We start from the raw sequence: 6,867 nt of genomic DNA, 5'->3' as shown, positions 1-6,867 counted from the left end.
GGGGTAATGATAGTACCCACCTCACAGGTTCATTAGGAGAATTAAAAGAGATGGTATAGATAAGATGTTCGAAGCTTAGAGTGATACACAAATGTTAGCCATTATGAGATCTTCTCTTGTTTCATCTGGGCCACGTTCTGCAGGTGGATACCTGAGTCACATTCAAGCCAAGACCCTCGCTGGTTGAAAGTGATCCAAGCCTGGAGAAAGCCATTCTTACTCAGCAGCATATTAGGTTACTCTCTAGCAGAAAAAGGAGATTCCTTCTCATTGTCAACTTTCTTAATCTTCCTCAGGTTTCCATTCATAGAATCATAGATGTAGAGAGGCAAGGGTCATCCAGTCCAACTCCTTCATTTTACACGTAGCCCATGTAAACTCTGGAGGGTCCTTATTCCAATTCCTACTCTTTTGGGGACTCCTGTGGGCAAGGACATTTCCCCCTCAGGGTCCTACGGGTAACCCAAAGGGTTGGAGATAATTCTCCTAATGATATCAGCTTAAGCCTTCATGGCAGTATGTTTTACCCAATATTAGCCACAAGTGCCAACTATTGTCTCTTCAATATCCTTGGTATTATCAATTTAATAGTAACATCACCATTATTGGTAATTATTAATAGTGTTAGTGATAGTAATATTATCATCCATTAGTAATAGTAACATTATATAGTAATATTGTCATCCATTCCAACCATTAGCTTTTACAAAGGGATATCTACTAAGAAGATATAACAAGCACAGAAGTATGGCAACATCCTCCCTGTTCCTGAAGCAGCCAGAGATACTCTCCTGTCCACCATCTCGGTCCCTGAGGAGAGTGGGTTCAAGTTTAAGTAGTGCTACAAAGCATTCGCCTCACCGAGTTCATTCCTAAATGTGGCATAGGAGATCAATGAGTCGTGCTCTTGCTGTATGACTCAGTGTCTAAGATACTAGATAGAACCACTGCTGGGCTGAGTCCAATAGGTCACTCCTCTGGGAGGTCTCCCTTCAGGGCCTCCTCCAGCTGGCTCTGCTGACCCCTTCAGATCTCACAAAGGATAGAAGACCCAAATAGGAAGCAGCTCCATTCCAAACCCATCCCTCAGGGCTCATGCATTCAGGCTGGTCCAATGGAGGGAAAGCATCCTCCCCTGTCCCCTAGCTGACCTTCTAGTGCTTAGATACTCATACTCCATGGTCAGTAAGAAATAAAACTAGCAAGTTTCTCCACTGGAGTCTTATGTATGCGCTTTCCATTCTGGCTCAACAGCCAATCTAAAGGCCTTGCTTCTTTTAAGCAGATAGGAAACAGTCACCAAGTCTCTGTGTGCATTCTCAGGTCCAGAGCAAGGCCCCTCCATGTACCTCTAAAGGCTTGTTCTCCAAACTCCCCAGGTAGGTCCTCATGCATGCTCCCAAGACTGGCCCTTCTCTATGTGTATAGGGGAGGTGTTTGAGGCCTTGAGAAGACCTCCCCAAGCTCACAAGCTGGGATTGTAGCTCAGGTCCTTTGACTCCACGTTTGGAGTTCTTTCCACTCCTGGACCTCTTCCTTCCCACATACCCATCAGGTCTAGTCAATTACATCTACATGACATGGTTCTCATTTGACCGCTTCTCTCCAGTAGTTTAGCATTTATTAAACGCCTGCTATGTGACAGGCGCTAAACTTTTGTTGTTGGGTTGGGGTTTTTTTTGGTCTCATGATTTATCTAGGTTGGGGCTATCAGTGAGGAATTCTTCTACCAATACAAATGAGCACCTGCTTTGCAACTTATATTATTAGAGAGGGCTGGGGCACTGAAAGGATGAATGACTTGCCCAGGGTCACACAGCCAGTATATGTAAGAGGTGGTGAAGATCCTCCTGGGTACAAACACAAAGGGAAGACAGTCGCTGCCCTCAGGAAGTTTATATTCTAAGGTGAGATACAACATGCAGAGGGGAGTGGCAGCCAGAGATCTTGGTCTAAGCAGTCACAAGAACAGTGAGTAGAGCCATAGGGCTATTGATCGCACTCCTTCTAGTATCAATGATGGTACTGATCTGATTGGGGGCAGGGGGAGGATTTGGGGGGTGAAATGTTTGGTGGCAGGGCAGATGGCAAGATGTCTGCACTAAGCAGACGTTGGGTTTTTGGTGGATGGCTGGGTGCGATGTAAAGAGCATTGTCTGCAGTCAGCTAGATATGGTGGGTTGGGGTGGATTTTCTTTTACTCATTCACTCACTCACCCATCAGAAGAGTTCAGCCATAGGGTGAAATCCCAAAGCTGAGTGGATTAACTTCCCTGGGCTAGGAGGCTGGGCATAGCCTCTGGAGATCAGGGTCTAAAGCAGGAGTGAGGAACCTGTGGGCCTCGAGGCCACATGTGGCCCTCTAGGTCCTCAACTGAGGCCCTTTGACAAAAGGCTGCACTTGAGGACCTAGAGGGCCTCAAGGACCACAGGTTCCCCACCTCTGGTCTAAAGTATTGAAATAGAGTTATCAAAAAAAAATTTTTTTAAAGACAAATTTACAAACCCCAGGTTAAGTACCTTTGGTCTACTGTTATTGGTATTGAACGTTGCTATTAAGTGGTTGCAGTGCATAGAACTCTGGGCCTGGAGTCAGGAAGACCTGAATTCAAATCCAGCCTCAGATACATCCTAACCGTGTGACTCTGGGCAAGTTATTTCACTTCTAAGTGCCTCAGTTTCCTTGACTCTAAAATGGGTAACAATAGCCTCATTGGGTTGTTGTAAGGATTAAATGAGATCATATCTATAAAGCACTTAGCCCAGTGTCTGACACACAGTTGGTACTTAATAAGTGCTTCATCTCTCCCTGTTCTTGGCCGGAGGAAAGAGGCCACTGACAGAGCAAACAGCCGAAGGCTCTTGCAGGGAGGCCTTAATGTCCTGGCTGATTGCACATGGGATGCCCACCATGCACCCATTACCTCTCCCTTGTGATAAATAGGCTTTTCTTCAGCTCCCCTCTCCAAGCCAAACTTCACGCAGCTGCCAAAGCAGATCGTCTTCCTGAAGCACAGCTCTAGCTCTGTAACTCCCAAGACTGAACTTCTCGGCCTGATTTTTATTTAAGGCCCTCCGCAGTCTGGCTCTGGCCAATCTCAGTGCCCAAAAATCTGCTTCACATACTCTAGACTGCTGTTGTCAGTCAGTCACATCTAACTCTTCATGACCCCATGGACCATCCTGTCCATGGAGTTTCCTTGGTAAAGATACTGATGTGGTCAGTCATTTCCTTCTCCAGTAGATTAGGCAAACAGAAGTCAAGTGACTTGACCAGGGTCACACAGCTAGTGAGTGTCTGAGGCCAGATTGGAACTCAGATCTTCCTGACTCCAGATCCAGGGCTCTATCCACTGAGCCATTTAGCTGGCTCCATATTCTGGACTAGACCTCCTTTAATCTGATGCTCCATCTCCTGCCTCCTCAAATTTAGACAATATGTGTCCCATGACATCCGTCTACCATTGAGCAACCCCTACTGGACCCACAGGGGCTGGGGTACGGGGCCATTTCCTGTTCTGTACCCAGGTGTGTCATTGGGGCTGGGTTCAGTCCTGGAGAGCTCCACCTCTAATGAAAGAAGGCAAGGCTGTCTGTTCTCACACTCTTTAGCTCAATAAACTCTGACCCCAGCACCCCAGGGAAAGTTTTATTTCTAGCTTGGGCAACGGCTCATGTCTAAGGTTTTCCTAAAAAAGGGAAGAAAATGTACTCAAGACACAACATGAATCATGTATGAATCAGATAATTGATTCCTTCACGAAAAAGAAATGCTAAACATAACATTAATAGAACAATTTGGGATTTGGTAAGTTATAGCTACAGATACAATCTACTGCTACTTAAATCTCATGAGAACATAAAGCAGTTTGCAGGACTGATAATTAGACATTTTATATTTCACCTACCTTCTGCAGGGTCTAAACAACTCCCAGTACACATCTGCTAGAAAAAGGGCCAGGCTTGGGACAATCCCATTGGTCAGTGGCCATCTTCTCCAATGCAGAAACTACCCCAGCCCTCAGTGGTTCCTTGATCCTTCCCAGCCAGCTCCAACCAAGTAGAACCCAGGACTTCCAGACCTCTTGTCTCCAAGCCTAGACCTGTCCACCCTTTCCTGAGAATAACTATTGATTACCTACTCAGGGAAGGAAATACAAATCAGAAACGGCAGCCAATAGCCCAGGTGTAATCTTGCTCAGTTGAGTCCATGCTATATGTGGAACGGATGTGGTTTAGAGTTGCTAAGAACCCTGAAATGTCAGGGTACAGGGCGGCATCCACTTGGAATGAATTCACACACTCAAACTTTCTTCCAGTCAAGGAGCAATTTATTGTAACACCAATAGAGGTGGTCACAGTTGCTGTGAACCTACAACTTAATGGGGGTAAGAGTCATGCTTATATACAAAAAGGACAGTGAAAAGAATCTGGATGGGATTAAGGGATGGTAAGTAGTCTGAGGTGGGCCAGGTACAATTTGGAAAGGAATGTCAAGTAAGCTAATTAGGTGATCTAGGTGGGCTGGGGTGGGCCAGTTGCCTCCAGTGATCTGGGCTGCTGAAATGTTTGGGAAAATTCAGGGACTGGGTTGCTTTCAAAGACATGGTCTTTTCCTTTTAGGGGTCCAGGTCCCATCACCCCATCAGGACCACTAGTCAGGAAGGAAGTGTCACACTTACCTGCTCAACCTTTTTCCTGGGGAGTCTAGAGGTAGCATTCCACCAAAAAGTCAGACCTGGAAGCTAACTCTTTCTTTACATCACGTAACACTGTGGCCCTTTGCCACTGGGGTTAAGGAAGGACCAGGGGACCACTCAGGTCTTGATGCATCATTCCAAAACACCAAGTTCTCCCCAAACTTGGCCAATGCACAGCCAGAAATAGATCCCAAAACACACACAGTCAAGTGAAACCAGGAAGGATTCAGCTCTTCATGGGGCAGCCCCTGCCTACACCTGGAATGAACTTCCTCCTTATCTCCACCTTTGGGGATCTTTATCTTTCTTCAGAGTTCAGCTCGGGCACCTCCTCCTCCCGAAGCTTTCTTGCCCTAGTCATTACTTTCCTCTCCTTCCTCAAATATTTCCAGAACTCTTTGAAGTCTCCTTTGCCCTTCCCTGTATCATATCCTTAATTGTGTACACTATTTATCTGCCACGCTCTTCAGTAGAATGCAAACTTCCTCAAAGTTTGGGGCAGCTTCTTTCCTGTCTTTGTACTGTGGATACCCAACCCAGTGTCCTGCATCCAGTAGAGGCTTAAGGCTTGTTGAATTGATTTGAATAACTAGACATGCATACGGGGTATGTTGAGCATGAAAGCATGTGCTAATGCCCCAAGGAGACTTCTCTGTTGAAGGAGAAAGGAGTCATGTCTAGTGACCCAGTCACTCTAGGGCCCCAGATTCCCTTACCAGCACTGCCTCTCCTGCTCCCGTTGCCTGTTTGGGGCAGGCTGGCTGTCTGCCCTTCTCCTCCTCTTCCAAGGCCTCCCTCCACTGAATTGCAGTTTGGTCAGGGGGAAAAAAAAACCTGCTGGACTTTTAAAAGCCTCCTTCTTGTTTCCTGTGGCCACTTTGATTTTCATGGTGCAGCTCATAGCTCATAGCTCTTGGGATCTGGTCAGAATGAGGAAAGAAGGCAAAAAAAGTTAAAATTTTAAATTTTAAAAGAATTTGCCAATTGTCACTAGTGCCTAAATTCAACCACTGGCCTTTGATGGCCAAGGTCAGGGATAAAACAGCTGGGTCTAGTTGGAAAAATGCACTTTTAGGCAAGAAGATAAGACTAATAAGGTTGTTCTTTATTTTAGGGGGCAGAGAAGAGTTTAACTAGGGTTTAAAAGGGACCCATTTGCAAAGCTTACATTTTTAAAAATTTAACTGCTTACTTATTTTTAAAAGTTAACTTTAGTTAAATTTTAAATCCCTCAGCTTATTTGATGGATAAAAATGTCCTTAATGATCGAGTATTCCGTAAGTGTTTGCCATTAAAAAAACAAATAAAAATTAAATTCCCTGGGACTTCCGCCTAGCTAAGTGTACTGTGCATGCCTATTGTTAACTATCATAATATGATCAAGTGAGATTATGAAGCTAATGCTTCTTGAGACATAAATGAAAGCTGCCAATATTAGATACAGAGAAGTCACAATCCTTCTCTCAAGATGAATTCAGAGAAGCCATCCCAGTCTTTGCTGCCAGGCCAGACCTTATTGCAGTGCTGACCTTCCTCACTCCCTGTAACACTACACCTTCCTCTTGTGGCCTTCACATTCGTCTCTATAATATAAACTAACTAGTGTCATATTTCAATGTTTTTTCCGTAATTTAGTTGAACTTTAACCAGGAGATACTCTGTAAGGATCCGGGAGTTCTTCCGCGTGGGTTCTCTCTCTCTCCCCTGATAAAGGTAGGAACAGATCCTAGATTTAGGAGACTTTATGAGTTGTTGTGACTGAAAAAATTTATCATCCTGCAGCCAGCTTTTCAGTGATGAGCTTAGACTGGTCCTTGGAGGAAAGCATTTGTGAACTTACTATATGAATGTCATTCATTCAACAAACATGAGTTACACGCATTTCCAGAGAAGGAAATAGTAAACCGCTCCGGTATCTTTGTCAAGAAATCCCCAAATTGGGTCAGGAACACGACTGAACACACACACACGCGCGCGCGCGAGGGTGTGCGCACCTGGTAAGAGACAACATGGGACCTGAGTTGTCCCCTCTCTCCCACTTTCTATCGATGTGAACCTGGTTAAGGTCCTTTAACCTGTCAGTATTCCAGGAAAACTTTTGCTAAGGCTCTCCATATGGATGAGGGAGTTTTGTCATCAAGAGATCAGGGATCTGATCTAAGAAAAA

This window comes from Trichosurus vulpecula, chromosome 1 (genome assembly GCF_011100635.1).
Source record: "Trichosurus vulpecula isolate mTriVul1 chromosome 1, mTriVul1.pri, whole genome shotgun sequence".
Classification (NCBI taxonomy): Eukaryota; Metazoa; Chordata; class Mammalia; order Diprotodontia; family Phalangeridae; genus Trichosurus; species Trichosurus vulpecula.
The sequence above is the reverse complement of the archived record's forward strand: the minus strand, read 5'-3'. Positions refer to the sequence as shown.